The following is a 20,804-nucleotide window of genomic DNA, read 5'->3' as shown; positions in this document are numbered from 1 at the left end:
CATTTGCCCTGAGTTTTGATTCTGTGTGCTTTGGGATTGATCAACGGCCGAAGAATAAGAGTTTTTGGGATTACCATTGTTGCGGTTTCATAGGCTTCCACCGTGAGGCTGTGATGTCGAAACAAGAACGTATATCGACATATTTTTCGAACGAGACAAACAGAAACGAAAACTTAGTTAAATATATTAGGAATAAACCATCAAACGTAATTTTCGATTTGATTCAAAATTGTAAATATTTACGAAAGTTTGTAGACCTACGTTCTTGTTTTGGCGTCACAGCCTAACTAGTCCGCGGTTTCTTACCCAGTCGGAAGAGAAAATTCACGTTTTCAATGGCTAAAACGCGGTGAATTAAAAACAATATGCATTCTCCATTCTCAGACAGATAGCTAACCAATTTAAACGGTTACATGAAAAATGCTGCAATTGCAGCGGAAATATTATTTTCTAGAGCTTTTATATTTTGGCTTAGTCTATTCATTTCGGCGAGACAATAAAATGTCTCAACTGAATTGACAGCGGAAAAACAACTTGATACATGGCTTGGCACAATAAAAATATAACCGACCGAAGGAGCAACACTATTTATTTCAAAACGTAAGCGTAATAAAATTTTTGCAAAAAGTGAGTTGAGAATGGTAATTTCGTGTCATGGACATCGGTTGTTCGCGATGGTCAAGACAAGCGCAAAAATCAGCTTTTCTGAAATAACTTTAGCTGCAAATTATGTGGAGCTAGCAATTTACTATCGCGCTCAATTTATCCATTTCTTGCACATCGAATGTGGTAAAATAAGCCGTAAATACGAAAAACCAAAACATATTATGTTTGTAAACAATTTTTCATGTAACTGTACAAATTGGTAAGCAATCTGCCTCTTTTCAACAATGTATTAGCTGTTTGACTGATATGTTGTGTTTACTCAGGGTAACCCTAAAATATGGAATCCGGAAACCGGAATACGGAAACGGGATCCAGATTTCCGGAATCCGGAAACCGGAAACCGGAAACCAGATTATTGATATCAAGATGTTGATACTGAGAATGACGACAGAAATAATTCACTTCAGCAATGTCCAATAATTAAACAATATTTTGTTGTTGCTTTTGTTTTTCTTTTCTTCCAGCTTCAACCGAAAAATGTAATTGTGAAACAACATGACTAGTTTTAAACAACCTCTAGCTATGCATCTGACCCAATTGTTCCAAAGATGGATCCGCTGTCATAGGGTAAATCACTATTCAATCAGGGTTAATGATTTTTCGAGTGGATAGAGTTATCCATCCTTTGTTAAACCTTGCCCCGGCGGGAGGGCGATTCTTGTCCAGATCAAAGTACTTTGAGAAGACAGGTGAAACGTGCTATAGCAAAAAGGCTTTTCTCACAGCATTGACATCCAAGCGATGTTTTCGTGCAATGTGTTTCTGGTAATCTTTAGGCATATTTTAACAATATGTGATCATTTCAACTAGGGTGGTGGAATAGACAAAATAATTTTGACAAAGTATTATTTATCCCCTTCATTTTTGCTTCAAATTAGCTACTAAAATAAAAGTTGTAAAGCTACAATTGGCATTTGGCTAAGGTGAGAGGAATATCTTAGAGACCAATAGCAACTACAAAATAACTCTAAAAGCGATTTATGTTAACTTTCTTTGCAGAGTTCAAATTTTTTTTTTTTCCTGAAATGAAACTCTCAGTAGGAGTTATTTAATTCCCGTCTTGCAAAAAAGTAACTCCATTTGGCGTTGAAACAACTCCTGCTTGGATTTTTATTCCCCAACATAGCTTTACCTTGGGGAGTTGAATTAACTCTTCTTCAACAATTATCATATTATAACTCCTCTTAAATAGGATGTGCATGAATTGCATTACATTAATTTTCGTCGGTTGCAACTGTTTCCCAACGATTGGAAAATGGCTCTCAGTATCCTGCACGCACTTGGTTGCAAACTCTCATACTTTTAATTAAGACAGAAGACCCAAATTTTCGTTTCCTGGCGCGTTGGTAAGTGACTTACCCTGAGTAATAATTTATTTTGTGGGAATCCCATGATTAGAACGTATGACAGCTCACACAACATTAATTATCGATCGATTTGTTTTTTTCAAGTAGCCATTTACTAAATGTTGTTAGTCCACATATAAATGAGCAGTATTTTATGGGTAAATGCAATGGAAGCATGTTCTTGTCATGTTGGTGTCTCGAAACGTTTTTCACGTAGTATCAGCTTTGCAGTTTAATTGCTTTGTTGTAGGAAATGCCGTCGCGTTTACAAAATTGTCAAGTTGCTTTGGCGAGATATCTTCAAAAGGAGTTGTAAAGTCTCTCCGATTTGAAAACACGCTCTTAGAGATTTTACGAACTTCGCCGTTTTAATTTCGCTAATCTCTAAACAATAACACTTGAGTTGCTTTGCCCAATTTGTTGTCAATTGTCGAAAATTGCAGCTGTAAACAAATAGTTTTGTGCCGGATTTCCCGATAACCTCACGTCTAAAAGTAATCAAAGATTCCTAAAAGCTAACTCATTCATGCATATAACAAAAATCATGGCAAAAATGCAATGACTTGTTGAAGATGTTTCAAACCACAGCCCTCATCTGTCCCAACCAAAGTCCTGACTAAAACAAAGGTCACTAGCTGTAACTACAAATAAACTTGATTGGTTAGTTTATTTTAAAATTGATATGCGATACTTTGCCATTTTTTTCTGGTCACTGTGAGTCGTCGGAGGAGAAAGAAAACAGCACATTCCACAGCTAAAACACCAGTCCAAGCAATTAGAACGCTATTTCCAAACACAACAACATTTTAAAAACTATATTTTTGACAAATTTAACAAAATTTAATGTTAACCAGATTGATCAAAGTAAAGCTTTAAAGTTTTTTTCTAACTTCATTTATTAAGTTGGTTAACATTGAGCTTCAGTCATTAAATAGAAAAATATGCCACTACACTTATAGGTATATCTCATCTAACCTTATACATAACTGAAACTTAATCCTAAGAGATAATCTACAACGAATAGTTGAAATGGACAGAAACAAAGGCAATCTCTATGCAGTTTTTATAGTCTCCAGTTTGAGGTGGTTGTGATTTTCGTCTAAGTATCAACAACGCAACATTTTTGGGCAAAAGTTGAAGGACTTTTTATCGTTGTCGTGCACAATTGGCATAGACAAAATAGTTATATCTGATTTTTAAATGTTAAATTTAATATCTTCTTTATGGACAGAAGTGTCGCATATATCATTTTTATTTATTTATTTATTTATTATTTATTTATTTATTTATTTATTACAATCTATGTCTAAAAGGCCAAAGGAAACATATGTCTTGTGACATATGTTTTCACTTTGTGTCCTTCGGTACATGATATTTCAGCAAACAGGGCCTCAAGAGGGACAGTTGGTGAGTAGTAACGTCTAAGTAAAAAATTAGGAGAATAACGTTGCTGATAAAAGCGATGCTAGCATCATCTGTCCACAACATGATTGCCACAGACCTCACTTTTCAAAATTCCCTGACCTTTTCCCTGATAAAAAATAAAATTTCCCTTAAAGAATAAATACAAAATGACAGATCCAAAGTGGCTAACATCTGTCCTTTCCGCCCATTAATGGAGACTCATACTTTTTCAGCAAATTTTTCTTCGTCATTAAGGAAAAAATATCATCAAGATCACAGGGACCCTAAATGTTTCGTCCAGCTCCCAATGATGTTAAATCAGTGACTTTTCTTCAAAATGTCCATTTTCCCTGACTCAAAGTAAAAATTCCCTGGTTTTCCCTGACCTTAAACAATTTATTTCCCCTGACCATTTTACGGACACGTGGGAACCACGCACAAGAAGTGCACCATTTAAGGGTCATTGTCGTCCTCTGCTGTGATTCTTCCATTACAATTCACACCAACATATAGCCTGCGAACGCAGACGTATTTCCAGCTGTCGCTTGTCTCCGCCGAAAATAACGTCTGCGAACCCGAGCCAGGAAACGATTTCTGTGACGTAATGAGTTTTGTTTCTCCTTGGCCAATTAGATTCCATGATAGAATAAAACTCGAGTGCTCCTCGCGGCAAATACCTCTTGCAGTGGTTCTTGGGCTACTTGAGCTAAACTGTGATTGGCTTAAAATTCCTACGTCACAGAAATCCTCGTCCTTGTAAATAGCCAGCTGGCCAGTTGGGATTCTGGACAATGTTATGTTCAATTTGAATTATTTGTTTCAGTTGTCTGCTCGGCCCCACTAGCTTTTGTGGTATAAACACTGTCGAGGGTAAATATAGGTTACATTATCATCAAAGGCAAAAAACGAACGTACTTTACAGACGATGGAGCTAAACTTCTTGTTTCTTCTTGTTTTCGGAGGAAACAATTTTTTACTAATTTCATTTACTGAAGAATTTAATACCTACTTTAAAAAATAAAGATTCCTTTGAGGTGTTTTGCAATAATCCAGAAAGTGCTTAAATTAGATTTGTTTGCTATTCAGGAGAAGCTGGCACCATGGTCAGCGGTTGTTCGCATTCAGCCAATCTGTTACATCACGTCCGCTATTTCTGCTAACGCCGCCCCATCCGTCTACGCAGAATCCTGCTAACCCCGTTTCCCCCACTACGCAATATCTCATCCATTACTTCCTTCGCTTTGCAATGAATGAGTTAAGGTGATTCCTTAGTATTGCATTGCGCATCCCTACTGCGCACCATTTTCGCGTCATTAGCGCGTGCGCGAACAAAACGTAAGAGATTACAAAGTATGGAGATTTCTACGTTTTGTTTCTTCAATTATTTCGGTTTGGTGAAATGCTTATTGGTGAATTTTTTCAAAGCTAAGGCCGATAAAATGACTACAAAGAGGAGCCATAATCGGGGACGGAGACCGTAAGTCTTGGAATCCGCGCGCACCTATGATATGGGACAATTTTTCTATTTCTAGAACAAATCGCGCCATCCTGACGTCATAGATCCGCGCGGATCCACGCAAATGTCCGGGGCTCTCGCGTGGATGTTGTCACGTTGCGTGATCAAATGGTGAGAGTTGAGAGACCTTGAGGGATTATCTTGCGTATTTTTCACAGCGATGGCAGGGAATAAGGCAGGGAATACGAACCAGGGCGCCTATATGTAATTTTATGCTCTGACATAACGGAAAAGGTGGGTTTTTCAGGGTCGAAAACAAGACTTCAATCTCGCGCTGGGAATGAATAATAAGATCTGGTCGCGCTAGTTGTAAGCTTACGCGTATGTTTTTGCGTTTGTTCTGACTTAGGAATATAGCAAGAAAACTCTCTACTCTGGTATCGAGTTAATTTGTGAGTTTCTCAAACAATCGTTAATCATAACCAAAACCTGTTTTGATGGTTTCTTATTGTTTCTACTTGTTTGGTGAGTTTGCAAAAGTTTTTGAAAGGAAAGTCTGATGCGTACAATTAGCTCATTTGCATAGTGCAGCTCGTGCACTTTCAAGTCCGAGTCGGAGTTTTCAATTGTCAACAAATCTTGACAAAGATTTCTTTCGTTATCTTTTGTGCTGAGATGCTGCAAAAAATTTCACGAACGCAAAAAAGGCTTCTAACATCATGCGTGTTTCTTCAACATAAGCATAGTGAAGTTTTACACTGCGAGAATGAAAATAAACAAGGAGTTTTGATAACTCGATCAACAAAATCGAAATCGTTATTCGAAGTTGATTAAAGAAAGCGTCAACGTAACTTTGCTGATTATTTCTGCTTTATTCACATATTTTTAGCTTAGCTTTTAATATGTTCTCAAACATTTATCAATCTTAAACATATTTAAAAGCTATAGAATTATTGTTTGAGTTCGATGTACGTTTTCACACGAAAGTGCGGCGCAAGTACAATTTGTCATGTTTACTGACTGTACAAAACAAGCATCGGCGGGCGCTCTCATTCATCGACAACAGAGAATTTGGTGGATTTTTACACGAATAAAACTGAGCAGTAGCTACGGACGTAAAGTTATTGGGCCTTGATGAAACAGCAAGCGTTGCTTACAATTCAGGCGAAACTCAAACTCACCAAACTAGCAATTATTTTGTTTTACTTTTCAGTCGCGATAGACTGGCAAATTGCTCGCAAGCGTGTGGCAAGAGGAGCTAGGAAACTATGAAGTCCTAAAGCTCTGCTATATCTAAATATATCCAGCTAGTTTTTTGCTGTGTAATGGAAAAGCTGTTAATCTTCAACATATGTGAAATTTAAAGTGGAGTAATGTATAGTTCATGTAAAAGAAGCATCCGTCGGAACACAACTTGGTCAGCGATACATATAAGCTGAAGCGGAACATACCTAAATTCGACACTGTCTTACTTCAATCAAACTGGAGCAGCTTACGACGAAAATAGTAAAGAAAAATTCCAGCAGACGTAAACGCTTTGAGTTGTGGGCCAAAAACATGAAAAATTTTGGAATTTCGGACGTCATTTCCCCTGTGCGACATCCGCAAAAATCCTCGCAGCATGTACGCGCGTGTGCCGTAGGCGATGGCGCAATTTGGTCTAAAAATAGAATTATTGTCCCATATCATGGGGACAACCTCAATACTAGAAATGGCGCGCGCTTACGGTCTCCGTCCCCGATTATGGTTCCTGCTACAAGTCATGGCTCACAATTGGAACAAAAGCAGACTACAGTGCTTAACAATAGAGGCTTAGTATATATCATTATGCAAATTTCAAGACAAGAGACTATTTTGCCTATGTGAACCTTGATTGCCCAGAATTTCGTTTTCATGTTATCAAGAAACGGCACACTGCACTTGTTTTGACTCCTTATTGGGCATATAAAGATGCATTTGAAGCCCGTAAAATATGTAATCTTCGCCCTTTTGCTAAGTGCTTAATATAGCGATCATTAATTAAAACTTCCCATTTTAAGACAGACGAGAGCTAATGCTCTTAAGCTAAGTTGATCCTGTGTTCTAGTATTGTAAATTATTTCAATGCGAATACCGAGAACTTGGTCAATTTCCGGATATTTTTGGCACACAGTCGACTCCCTGTAACTTGAACCCTTGCTAACTCGAACACTCAGTGGCAAATCGGTTAATGTTCTCGCGCTAACTCGAACCAAAATCGAGGCCCCGGATTTCCGTCATACATTTACTGTACTTTCACCCTCAATACGTAACTCGAACCCTCAATAACTCGAACCTCCCGCTAACTCGAAGCAATTTTCGTTTCCCTTCAGGTCATTTTCTATATAATTTTACCCTCGATAACTTGAACCATGTCTGTGAATACGTGCTAAGTCAAAACAAACACTGTAGTGTGGTCCAAAACATTATATTTATTTTGAAGCAGCCGTGTGAACTTTTTCATTTTACATTACACAAAACATGTCAGTTCAGTTTATACGAAATTAAGAAATATATTGTTCCATTTTCACTCGGCTTCCCAATCAATTTGATTAAAATGTACACTGCATGAATAGAAAAAGGAATTTACATGAACTTGGAAAAAGTAAATCGCATGAGCTTTGTACCAGTAGCCCGACATATGCATTGTTCTCTTTAAAAAACTTGTACAATTCACAGTTTCTGGACTTCTCTCTGCTGCTTTTCTTTGTTATATTTTTCCATTTACGTTACGTTCCGATTTAAACAGTAATTTAGAGATGTATTGTTTTATTTTCACTCGACTTCTCTATTCTGTAATTAAATTTGACTAAAATTTAAACTGCATGAACAAAAAAACATTAAAAACCGTTTTTTTTGTTTTGTTTTGTTTTTTTAACTTTTAACTCCTGGTAACTGGAACCTTTTTCAATTTTCCTTGAAGGTTCGAGTTATCGGGTGTCGACTGTATTTAATTAGGTTTCGTTTATTTGCAAATTTCTCGAAAACTGTAAACTCTTCGAAAATCAGAATAATATTTTCGAAGATAGCTACCAGCCTTTAGGCAGGCAGAGTCTCAGGATTTTCGATTTTTCGAACCTGGCCAGCGGTTCTTGATATTTCCTGTCACATTTTCCAAATGAGTAGCCTTTTTTAGTTTCCAGTCTTGCCCAATGATTGCGAAATGAAAGTTAAAGGCTTCCGTCATTTAACATGCAAACTAATCTTCATATCCCCGATTTCTCTATCAGCAATAACTTTCTTTTATGCTGACGACAGCTCATCTCATTAATTAGCAGCCACGTTTTACTGGGATCTTTTCTTTTCTAGGTCTTTATTTTAGTTTTTGTGTTTTTATGTGGCTCTTTCTGTCTTGTACCGTTTAATAAATCACTTACTTAGCCATCTTGCTCGAGCTGTGTTGGATAATACTGGCCGTCGGTCGACTCATTGCCAGTACTCTCCAGCATTTTTTATCATGACTTTTTTATTTCGCCAATGCTTTGAATGATTTTTTTCACTTAAGTCATGCTTATACCGTGCTAAATTCAAGTATCCCGGGTAGTTTTCCTATTCTGACCTATGCAAATTATATCAGATATGAGAAAGGTATCCCTTGGTAACAGTGAAAACTTCACAAGTATTCTAATTCTGTAATTGATATAAGGGAGCAATCATTTTCATCCACCGCAAACACGATTTTTGCGAAGTCTTCAAAGAAACATTTCTTGTTTTGTTCCTGGTGCATGACCAAGTCTCGATGGAGAAGTAGTACAGTTCTTTCTCGAAATTAATTCGTCTAAAGCCCTCTTTCCGTGGCAGGATATATCAGAGCTCCGATGGCAAAGATTACTCCTTTCACCTGATTGCAGGCTGAAGTAATGAAAAGAGCGGATCCTTGGATCAGGTCTGAACGTTTTTCGAAGGTATTGTCCAAGAAATTACATGATAGTTATGGTCACGTATATAAAATGACTACTTCACGCTATGTGTAAGCCTCAACGATACCTGAACATGAACATGAACATATCCTTTATTAACTCTGCCTAGTCGTTCAGGCGACAACGGCACTAATTGCGGACACAACCTTCTACACTTGATGTTGTGTCCTTTCCCAGGTGCCTCTGTTTTGAGAGTTGAGGGGGAAAAGACGCATGAAAAAAATTGCAACTTTGTCCTAAAAGCGACGGAGCCATCTTAGAATATTGATATATCGAACGTGGCCTATTAATCCAGTGACAAATATTATGGTTATCCATACTTTTCGTTTTACAGGATTCATGTATATAAAAATAGTCCCTTCATTACTGTCTTAGGCCCAGTTCAGACGCCGTACTTCACATGAACCGAATGGAATGCTAGTGAGGGAGAACAAAGGATTTTTCTCATTTGCATTCGATTCGGCTCATGTGAAGTACGGCATCTGCACTTGGCCTTTGGGATCGCGTAAAGCGCTTGATGATTTTTGTACCATCTTGTCATATTTTCTTAATGGGGGAAATAGGGAAAGATCAAAGATTATCACAATCCCTCAAAGATGGTAAGAAGTCAGTGTCAGAATAGCGTCTACAGGCTAAAAGCTAAAAAGAACGAACATCTCAAGTAAACATCCCGAAATCATTCGGAAACTGGTATTTGTTTTGCCCTCTGACTTTCTTATTGCAAAAATATTTTAAAACGAACATTTAACAGTGACCTATTTCTATTAAGTGCCAGAGATGCAAAGAAAAGGGTGTAAAGCCTTAATACCAACAGACGAGAATGTTACAAAAGTGATCAGATGTTTTGTTCTTAATTTATTCTGCCTTATATTATGTTGTTTGCTTTATGTTCCATTGGTCTGAATAGATGACCCTTTTGATATGACTCAGCTTCGCCTGAAGCAAAATTCACGTAATTAAAGCGATGGTACTGTTGTATAACGAATATACATTAAATCGATAACAAACACGTTCGGGAGACCCGAATCATAATCATTTATTTCTATAATTTCTCTAATCTATTTTTGTTAAAAAACTTCTTTAAACCTGTTCTGAAATATTATTTACGCCAAACTTTTATGTATAAAATACATTTCTTAACTTTTGACAGTTTGGCGAAAAATCGTTTTGACAGACTTTAGATAACTCTATTTTTTTCTTAGATAAAAAAAAATATATGCCCTCATTATGACAAGCAAGTCTTTTACTTTTGCGCGAAACGAGTCGAATTATGATAATTCGGTATTTGTTAGAGATTTTGAAAAAGCTATCAACAAACTAAATTGATGGATTAGAAATGATTTTTGATTTTTGATTTTTTTTTTAAAAGAAACTAGTACAAGAAAAGCAGATAATGTCTTTTGAACCAAAAACTTGGTGTAAACCGAAAGTTGGACTCCAAATTTGGTTTAAGGAGTCTTAAGGAGTCTGGAGACAGAAAGAAACTCGGTTGCCATAGAGATGTCGAATCACCTGAGGTAAACCTTGGGAAAAGTCACAAATTTGGGTCATTGTTGTTTAACATCGTGCTAAAACTATAATGTCTGGTGTGGAAAACAAAACATCTTGGAGAAAATCTGACGCCTTCCTCTCGTTTCTAGAGCAACTGGGTTATGCCCTGATTGCTAATTACTCAAGTTGTTAGAGTGTAAAGTAATAAGAAACTGCGATAACATTTTGCATTACGCCGCATACTATTATTATCAAATATGCCAGTCAGCAATAACTGTCGAAAACTCATCAGACTCGAGTTCAACTACACTATACCTATAAGCATTTTAAACAACATGTCGAAGATTAACGAAAAAAATGGTGCAGTTACTTAAGATACCGCCAGCCCTAACATTTTTCGCTTTCTCGCGAGGGGACACTAATACGTCGTTACAACATCCGCCTCCCCCTTAAAGGGCAACATAGCACAGTTCTTAGCTATCAGGTACATTAACCTTCGTAACAGACACCTGCAAAATCTCTCTGGACAGACTCTACTCGGTTGCAAGTCCAGTCGTCAACCAAAAAAATTGTGTGTAGTTATAAGAATCAATTGAAATAGTTGCATTCTACGTGTATACCTTAATCTTCGAATAAAACAGGCTTACCAATTGAAGATAAAGGTGTGGTACAGTGTTATGGTTACGCGCCCTAGGGGGGACTTTGATGCAAAAGCTCTAATCACTTTAAACAAGAGCATTACGAAATTGCAAATTTAAAAAATAAAGCCGGTAAAGAGCGAGCATGAAGGAAAAAGACTGTATGTATTATTGTCATGCAAGCATTTTAAAATGATTTTGATCGAGTTTATGGCCGTTGAGCGGGTTATATTAAAAGCACCTGCCAAAAAATATTTTCTGCATAACACAAAATTATTTTTGTGTTTTTTTTTTTCAAATACATGCTGAGAACCAAAAATATTATTTGTTTTAACATCTAACAGATTTAATTTAACCAATGATAAAAGAAGTATTGGGCTCAACAGCCAATGGATCGGAATATAGCTCATTCATTATGCAGACAACACACAAAGCACAGAATAAAAACACTTTGGTGAATCTCATTATACGCAGGATTCTTGAATTTCCCTTAATGAGGTTTTTAAGTTTTAAAAACTTATCTTTGCTTGGAAATTGGGATTCCCGCTCAAGGTATTTCAAACATCACAACATTAACTATTTTTGCCTGAAAAGTGAGTCCAGTTCAATATATTTCGAGTGTTACAACTTTTACAAATTTCAATTTTTTCTTTAAACTATTTTAAAACGTTTTGTCAAACTTTTCGTGTACAGGTTCTTATTGAAGCGTAAACTCATCAACCACTACAGTGGCATTCACGGACTTAGAAGTGAAATAAAAGGTATGTCTATGCATTGCTAACCAGGAAAGAAGATACATTTTCCAGAGTATATATATATGTGGTTATTAAAAAATATATATAGTTGCAATCGAACAAGAACGACGCAACGTTATTTACAGGGAAATTTCCGTCTGCAACGCGGGCTATGCTGAAAAAATGACAGGCGAACGGAGTGAAGAGAGATTTGGGGGATTGATGACTGTAGCCGAAATTTGACAAACATTATTCTTGAGTTGCTTCAGGCCATGATAGAAAATATATAGTTCAGTGCGTCCATCGTCCCAAATTAAACCAATCAGTAGGGGCTTGTACCTGCAATATATCCAACGCTATGTTAGCACTTGAGGTTGATTTTCTCCCAGTAAAGAACACCAGAAAAAAAAAAAATGTGGAGTGGTTTCTTGGCAATGCCATCAAATCGATGATGTCATTTTAAATGCGATCTGACGAATTATCTTTGCGAATTTCCATTTTAGAGAGATTGAATGTAAATCTTCTACGCTCATGCAAAATATGAGTTTTTTTTTTCTTAGCTAACCAATTTAGATTTGTCAGTATGGTACTCACCTATAGGTCGTAAAAATAATTCAATCCTCTCATGTATCAATATGAATCGACTAAAGATACATTTTTCATTAATTTTTATGATTTCTTCTTGTTTATACTGTCGCAACGCAGGCTATAAACTGTTCCAAGTGTTTCTTTTAAAATTAAAACACCGCTTCAAGTATTTTAAGAAGGAAACAAGTAGTACATATATTGTTTTAGTTTACTTATCTTTTATTTTCACCTGCCAATTTTGGAATTAACATGATTGTTCTCAACACCGACAAATTCGTTTTCTCTTAACATCCACCAACGTTTCGTCACAATACTCACTCAATGCAAGGCTCGTTTTGAAAAACATGAGTTAAAATTTTGCGTTGCAAAATAAGACCAATTAATTTTTCATGACTTCTTCATCTTTATGCTGTCATAACGATGGCTTTGAATTGTTCCAAGTTTTTCTTTTAAAAATCAAAAAACCGGTTTGAAGAAGAGAGGGGTAAAAGTTTTCAAGGAAAGTCTTAATCAAAGCGGACTCACTTAACGAAAGTTATAAATATATCGAGATCGAAAACAGGCTTGGATGACAGATTCAGTGGAATGAAACGTTCTTCGATTAAAACAATCTCATTGCAAAGGCAGTTATTTAGCATAAGCAGAAAATCTGTGAAGCGAAGGGAGAATTGCCAGTATTCGAGCTTTGGTATAGCTTCGTTTTTTGAGAAAGTCCTATAGTTCCGTTACTTCATTTCTTTAAGAAGGTACTTTTAGGGCTGTATCACAATGTCATTATTGTTGGTTTTTCCCGATTCATCGAACAAATGTAGAGACAACTAACGCATTTTACAACTTAAATTCATTCCTCTTCCTTGAAAGTAGGATAAAAATTGACTTTATGGGACAAATCCATCAAAATAAAAAGCTCACAAAGTGGTTGTAATCAAAGATCGTCCAAAAGTAAATTGCAGCATAATTTGTGACATATAACACGCCAGAGACACTAACCTTGCAGACGAACTTGAATTTTAAACCAAGCTTAGAATTAAGGAGAAAATGTAAGAAATATAAAAGGGTTTATCTTCATCCTCGTTGCTGTGTTGGACGAAACTTAAATTACCTTCTAAGTATTTTCTCCAAATTACACGAGACAACGATTTAACTGACACTCATATTTTTGCTGCTTATAACTTACCTTTTCGATGCGATGACATAAAATAACTTATTAGTTAAACATTCAAGCGTGTAGACGGCGTGAGAGGCCTCAAAAAAATCATACAACTAGGGAATCACAGACTATACTTTGTTGAACAGAAAATGAAAGGTGTAGGTGAACTTTGGACCTAAAATAGCTTACCAAGGAGTGAATTGGAACGAATAGACAAATTGAAATGAATAGACGAATGAACAAACAGTATGTCAATTAAAAAATCAGGCCACAACAATTTGCAACGGCAATACTGATCCCTATCAGTGAACACCTTCACTTAAACCATGCACAGCTTTAGACATGTCATCTCGTCCCACGGCCCGCGCGTTTTCGGTCACATCGAAAACCGGAACTACACAATAATGGTTCTGGTTTGATTGTGCATGCGCTCTAGTTCAGTAAAGTTCTTCGAACATGCGTGGAGAGGGTAACCGCTGGGAAGTAAAAGGCTTGCCGCTTCTGAAAAGTAAAAAAATTACTTGTCAGAATTAAATTACGCTACACAATGAGGCCATTGCGTTTACAATGTTTTTCTTGTGTATTGACCTTAAGGAAAGTGGAAATACCTAAATGGGCGCAAAGTCACATCGTCAGAAAGCATTACCCTAAAAGAAAACATGGGAGATGGTCGATGTTTTGTGAAAAAACCATACCGCGTCATAGGCTTTTCAATGTTGTTATTGACCTGCTTCGATCAGGCCGTTTGAGGGCAAGTAAGGACCAAGACCATGATGACCGCTACATCTACTATTACACATTCCCTTTTAATGTTGGAGTATTCCCAAAAGGACATGGACGTTTTGGTGAAACAAAGACGATAAAAATCGTTACTTGCTACTCGGAATGTCGAGAGTGTGGTCGCCATTGGCCCAGTAAAGTGGTAACAAGTTTTCCATGTAAAAAAGACAAACAATTTGTCTGACCGGGAAAGACGGTTACAAACGTCGTGAGATTTAACGCTATAGACTTAGAGGTTGACGAGCTAACCAAACCAAGCGATTAACAGCCCTGAAGACAAAGGCGAGTCAAACGAAACCTCTACTTACTGAAAATCCTGCTCGCTGTTTCCTTGCGATGTTCTGACCTCTCCACGGTGGTCTTCAGCTTCCAGTGACTTTGATTTAAAAGTGAACTTTTATCACTCAAATAACATAATTTTCACAACATAATCAAGAGCTAACGTAAAAAATGGCGTGCTGCCTCCAGGTTTTGACATTCTTTTATAAACTTGATCAGATGTAATTATAATGGCCCTCTTTTCACAAGTTGGCTTCATTCAACTATGGTGGTATCCATAAGACCCTGCAAAGCTCGGATACTAACTACAAAAGAATGCAAAAATTGTAACGGAATTTTAGTTAAGTACCAAACAGCTTGTTTGATGATCTTGTAACTAAGCCTTCACCATCATCGCACAGTATATATAGTTTTAATTGTCACCAAGAGCGAAAGAATGGCTGGCAAATTATGCTTTTCAGTACGACAATGCCAAATAGCGAGTACTATTATCGGCTAGTTACAAATAGTTTAGAAAAAAACTACTGTGTTTACGTGTACCTCTGACTACCTTTCAGAAAATTTATGTTCTTTTTGAAGCCATCTAATCTGTTTTGAATTAGTCTTCTTCCCCTTTGTCGGCGTTGCAACCCTAAAAATTAAATTTTCACTGTTGTTCAGTTACGAGTGGAGAGAAAGGTAAACAAAATAATAGAATAACGGAATGTATAACAGATAAGCAACCTTTCTCCTTTCTATAAGGTGCTCTTAAGGTTTTCACAGTGTTCCAACGAACTTTTCCGACAATTGTATGTAGGTTTCTTGACAAATGGCTTTTCCTTTCATCCTAAGAGATCAGTGAGTAATGTCTCAATGTAAAGAGATTGCTCTATACTTAATTTCTCAGGTGTTCCTATCTCCTGAATTACCTACAGAGGGATTTCAGTCGATGGCCTTTTTATTAATAGTGTTTTTCATGTCTAGAATTATATGGGGTTACTTTAAGCTAAGGAAAGTCAGGAACCCGCTTCTTTTGCTCAGTACCTAGGGCTGCATTTTGCTAGGCTGCACCAACAGTTCTATGATACAGTTCAGTAATACAGAAAGGCAGAGAAGAGCTTTTTTCGAAGAGAAAACAGAAGCACAGGTAGAGTATGTAAACCTTCTATTTGTCTTCGATTCCTGGTTCAAGAAACAACGGTGTAGCCTCTTAACAAAGTGGTGCTAGATTCTGAGGGCTACTAAAATATTAAATCGATCCCAGATTTTTACGAAATGAGATATCGTGATTTATCTTACCCTTGTCTACTCCAGTAGTGCTACAAAGTTGGTTTAAAGTTATCTGATAAATAAAGGTAATTGAAAGGAACACTGTTGATCAGGCTAAAGGAGGTGCCTTTGTTAGGCACAGAGCTGGAAGGATAGGTGCTTCAAAATGCCGTGCAGCGAACCACACAAATCCATCACAGCCATCGCAATCTTTGATCAAAACCTCATCTTATCCAAATATTTTTCGTTTTAGTACAGCAGCCACTAAACATGGATGTAAACACGAAGCGCTAGCTATTGCAGTTTATGAAAAAACCATGAAAGAGACTCATGCGAACTCTGTTGTCACCAAATGTTGGACAATCATTAATAAGAAATATCCATTTTTGCATGCAACCCCAGACTTTCTTTGTGAGTGTGACTGTTGTGGACAGGGCTGTGGAGAAGTAAAGTGCCCCTTCTGCATCGAGGGGCTTGACTTTGACAGTTATGTGAAAATAAAAGCCTCTTGTTTAGAGAAACATAGAGATGAATTTATGTTAAAAAGAGAGCATGACTATTACTTTCAAGCTCAACAGCAAATTCATACAGCTGGGAAAGCTTACTTGGATTTCATTGTGTTTGCCACAGATGGAACATCGCATCGGTTTGTAAAGCAAAGACTATTTCCAGACATTGAACACTGGGAGACACAAATCCCCAAGCTAGAGAAATTTTGGAGAAGTTGTGTATTGCCAGAAATATTAGCTCGCTGGTACACTAGAAAGGTGGACTTAAAACCTCAGATAAGTCCAAGGGAAAGTCAGCCATCAGGTGATTGTTACTGCAGACAAAGCACAAATGAAAGACCAATTACCTGTACTAATCCTGAATGTAAAGTGTCCACATTTCACCCGTCTTGTTTGTGTATTAATAAACTGAAAGTACCAAAAGTCTGGTACTGCCCACATTGTAGAAGGTTACCTCAGTTTACAAGAGCAAAATCCAAGAAATTCCCAGATATGAAAGATCAGTGCTTGACTGAGGCAGCAAAGCAAAGATCTGCATATGCTAAAAGAAAGCTGAACCTAATGAAAAGTCATTGAAATGTCACAATGAATTATGCTCAAGTGGGAGGTTTTTTCATCTGACATGCATGTCATACAAACGGTATCCAAGCAATGCTAACACAACCTGGGTTTGTAGTAACTGCAAGATTGCCACACCTAAAAGTAGGCCATCAACACCTGTCAGCATGGATTCAGAGATCCTTAACAGCAGGCCATCAACACCAGCCAGCAAGGATTCAGAATCCCTTAACAGCAGGCCATCAACACCAGCCACCCTGGATTCACAAACCCTGAAAAGTAGGCCATCAACACCTGTCAGCATGGATTCAGAGATCCTTAACAGCAGGCCATCAACACCAGCCAGCAAGGATTCAGAATCCCTTAACAGCAGGCCATCAACACCAGCCACCCTGGATTTACAAACCCTGAAAAGTAGGCCATCAACACCTGTCAGCATGGATTCAGAAACCCTTAACAGCAAGCCATCAACACCAGCCACCCTAGATTCAGAAACCCTGAAAAGTAAGCCATCAAAACCAGCCAGCATGGATTCAGAAACCCTTAAAAATGAGCCATCAACTTCCACCTCCATTGGCTCACAAAACTTAACAACTGACCCAGAAGTTTCATTTATTGGAACAACTATTAACTTCAATGTTAATAAGACAGGTTCACTCGGAAGTGAAGGCTTTGTTTGAAAAAACTTAATCCCAACATTGAGGGATTTCAAAGCCAACCCTTGGTCTTTGCAGAAATTTTGATGTTGTTGGTGAAGAGTTTGTTCAGTTATTACACACTGGAGGAGACCATTGGGTTTGCCTCAGCTCAATAGGATGTACTAAGGGCCATGTTAACTTATATGATAGCCTTTTCCATAATGTTATTCGCGGTGACATCGAAGAGCAAGCGCGAGACCTTCTTGGTAATGAATTCAGAAAACTTTAGTTGTCTCTATTCAGCAACAACTGAATAGATCTGACTGTGGTGTGTTTTCAATAGCTTATGCTACAAGCTTTGTGTTCATAATAATAATAATAATTGTCGCGGCTAATCGCCGTCGCAAAGTACAGCAACGACGCAGCTCAACAAGGTCGAACCGAAAGCATACATTGGCGCCTCTGGCAGCCGCTATACGATCCATGTGTGACCTTGGAGCACAGCTTAGAGCCAGCTGGAATCAGCTGTATGTTGGTTTTTGCTGAGGGGGAAAACCGGAGAACCCGGAGAAAAACCCTCGAAGCAGAGAAGAGAACCAACACAAACTCAACCCACTTATGGCGTCGGGTCCGGAAATCGAACCCGGGCCACATTGGTGGGAGGCGAGTGCTCTCACCACTGCGCCATCCCTGCTTCCCTGCGTCATCCCATGGATGACCCCAAAATGATTCAGTATGACATTCCAAAAATGCGTGGGCACCTGATAAAATGTTTAAAGTCTGGTGAAATGAAGCAATTTCCTACCATTCCCCTTCCTTAGAGACTAAACTTAGGATTGTTTAAGTAATACCAATTACAGTCAATCCCTCAGCCTCACTGTCATAATAATTTTAAATTACCAAAAAACTCACAGGGATTTGTTACAAAAATATCAGTCTTTAATGGATTTTCACTTGCATGTGGCATTCTATACTTGATCACTAGGTATTATTATTGTTAATTAAAACTAGACTGCAAATACTTTCTCTTTGCTTTGAATAAGTTGGCAAATTTATTTTCTCTTTGGACTGAAGCTGATTCCTTTGAGGATTGTTGAATACCGCTGACCATCAGCTTCTGAGAAATCGAAAATGAATTGAATACATGTAAATGAAAGCATGACATAAGTGTCTGCTTAAAAGGTGTACACCTACAGGAGTCAATTCTCCACTCGAGAAACTGAAGGAACACGATGTAAGCAGTATAGTCATGCATGTCTTACCTAAGTTAACTTTCACCAAGTACAATGTGATGGAGTTTACCTTGGAAACAAAGAATCATTACTTCAATTACTCATGCAAAGTTAGAAATTCAAACACTGAAACTAGAGGTCAGTTTCGTAATGGTATTAAACTTCCAGTGGTAGTTACATGATTTAACTGCCGTTTAGAGTAGACTCATTTATTATTTTCCTGTAACACACGATTAAGACTGGGATCAAACTTAAATTATTATTTCATGGAGACTTGCTGTGATGGCAATGCACTCCAGTTGAATTCCTTCTGATGACTCATTGAGTACGTACGAGTTTTCTAAAATACGCTAGCTTACTCTTGCATTGGACAAGGGAAAAGATTTCAGTCTCATTTACATTGGACCGTTGAAAGTTGAAACATTACTGCGAAGATTTCACTCGCTTTCGTAGAACGAATAATTCCTCCTGGCAGGAGCTTGCAGTACTATTTGAGGAATACACATTGACAAAAAGCTTATACGTCGTTAAATTCAAAGGACTGTCGTTAAATGAAATATATGTAGAATTCATTTTGAGCAAGAACTAACACTATCCTGCGTATACGAATAATATTTTGGTGTTCAATTATACTTAGTTGTCCATCACTATACTTGGTTGTCCTACCATTATTTTCAGGTATGCCAGTCACCAATACCTGAAGAAAACTCATCAGACTCCAGGTCAACTACACTATACCTATAGGCATTTTAAACAAAAATGTTGAAGATTAACCCAAAAAAATGGTGCAATTGCTCAAGGAACCGCCAACCATAACATTTTTCGCTTTCCTCGCCAGGGGACACTAATACGTCATTACAACATCGCCCTGCCCCTCAAAGGGCAACATAGCACAGTTCTTAGTTATCAGGTACATTAACCTTCGTAACAGAAATATGCAACATCTCTCTGGACGGACTCTCACTAGGTTGCAAGTGCAGTCGTTAAAAAAGAATTGTGTGTAGTTATAAGCATTAAATAGTTGCATTCTACGTATGTACCTTAATCTTCGAATAAGACAGCCTTAGCAACTGAAGATAAAGGTGTCCGTGGTAAACACGAGTATTACGAAATTGCAAATTTAAAAAATAAAGCCGGTAAAGAGCTAGTATGAACGAAAAAAAATGTATGTATTATTGTCATGAAAACATTTTGAAATGATTTTGATCGAGTTTATGGCCGTTGAGCGGGTTATATTAAAACCACCTGCCAAAAAATAATTTATGTGTGTAGCCAATGATAAAAGACGTATTGGGCTCAACAGCCAATAGATCGGAATATAGTTCATTAATTGTGCAGACAACACACAAAGCACAGCAAAAAATTAACGCTTTGGTGGATCTCATTATACGCAGTATTCTTGACTCTCCCTTACTGAGGTTTTTAAGTGTTTATAACTTATTTTTGCCTGGAAATTGAGATTCCCGCTCAAGGTATTTCAAGTATCCCAACATCAACTAATGTTTGCCGGGAAAGCAAGTCCAGTTCAATATATATCAAATATTGCAACTTTTACAACTTTCAATGTTTTTCTCTTTGTTATTGAAGCGTAAACTCATCAACTACTACAGTAGCATTCATGGACTTGGGAGTGAAATAAAAAGGTATGTCTATGCATTGCTAACCAGGAAAGAGGATAAAATTTTCAGAGAGTACGTGGTAATTAAAAAATATATAGCTGCAATCGAACGAGCTAGAAATACAGATGTTGGGCAGGGGAAATCTGATATGTCATGCGTCGCAGACGCTACATTATTTACAGGGGAATTTCCGTCCGCCACGCAGGCTATGCTGAAAGAATGACAAGTGGACGGAGTGAACAGAGATTTTGAGGATTGATGACTGTAGCCGAAATTTGACGAACATTATCTTTAAGTTGTTTCAGGACATGATAGAAAATATATACGTTAGTGCGTCCGTCGAACCAAAACAATCAGTACGGGCTTGCACCTGCAAGGTATCCAACGCGATGTTAGGACTTGAGGTTTATTTTCTCCCAGTAAAGAATACCAGAAAAAAACAATACGGAGTGGTTTCTTGGTATTCCCATGGAATCGATGCTGTCATTTTAAATGCGATCTGACAATTTATCTTTGTAAATTTCCATTTT

The 20,804-nt window shown here is 37.5% G+C and overlaps 1 long non-coding RNA gene and 1 pseudogene across 1 annotated transcript in view; one reads left to right on the top strand and one right to left on the bottom strand.

Annotated features, from left to right (window-relative positions):
* Positions 1 to 20,804, bottom strand: part of LOC145489103 (uncharacterized) — a 36,709-nt gene that overhangs the window by 4,947 nt on the left and 10,958 nt on the right. The window lies entirely within an intron of this gene.
* Positions 15,725 to 16,723, top strand: LOC145489092 (uncharacterized; annotated as a pseudogene).

The sequence above is a fragment of the Orbicella franksi genome, chromosome 6, assembly GCF_964199315.1.
Source record: "Orbicella franksi chromosome 6, jaOrbFran1.1, whole genome shotgun sequence".
Classification (NCBI taxonomy): Eukaryota; Metazoa; Cnidaria; class Anthozoa; order Scleractinia; family Merulinidae; genus Orbicella; species Orbicella franksi.
Note: the sequence above shows the minus strand (reverse complement) of the source record. Positions and strands in the feature narration are given on the sequence as shown.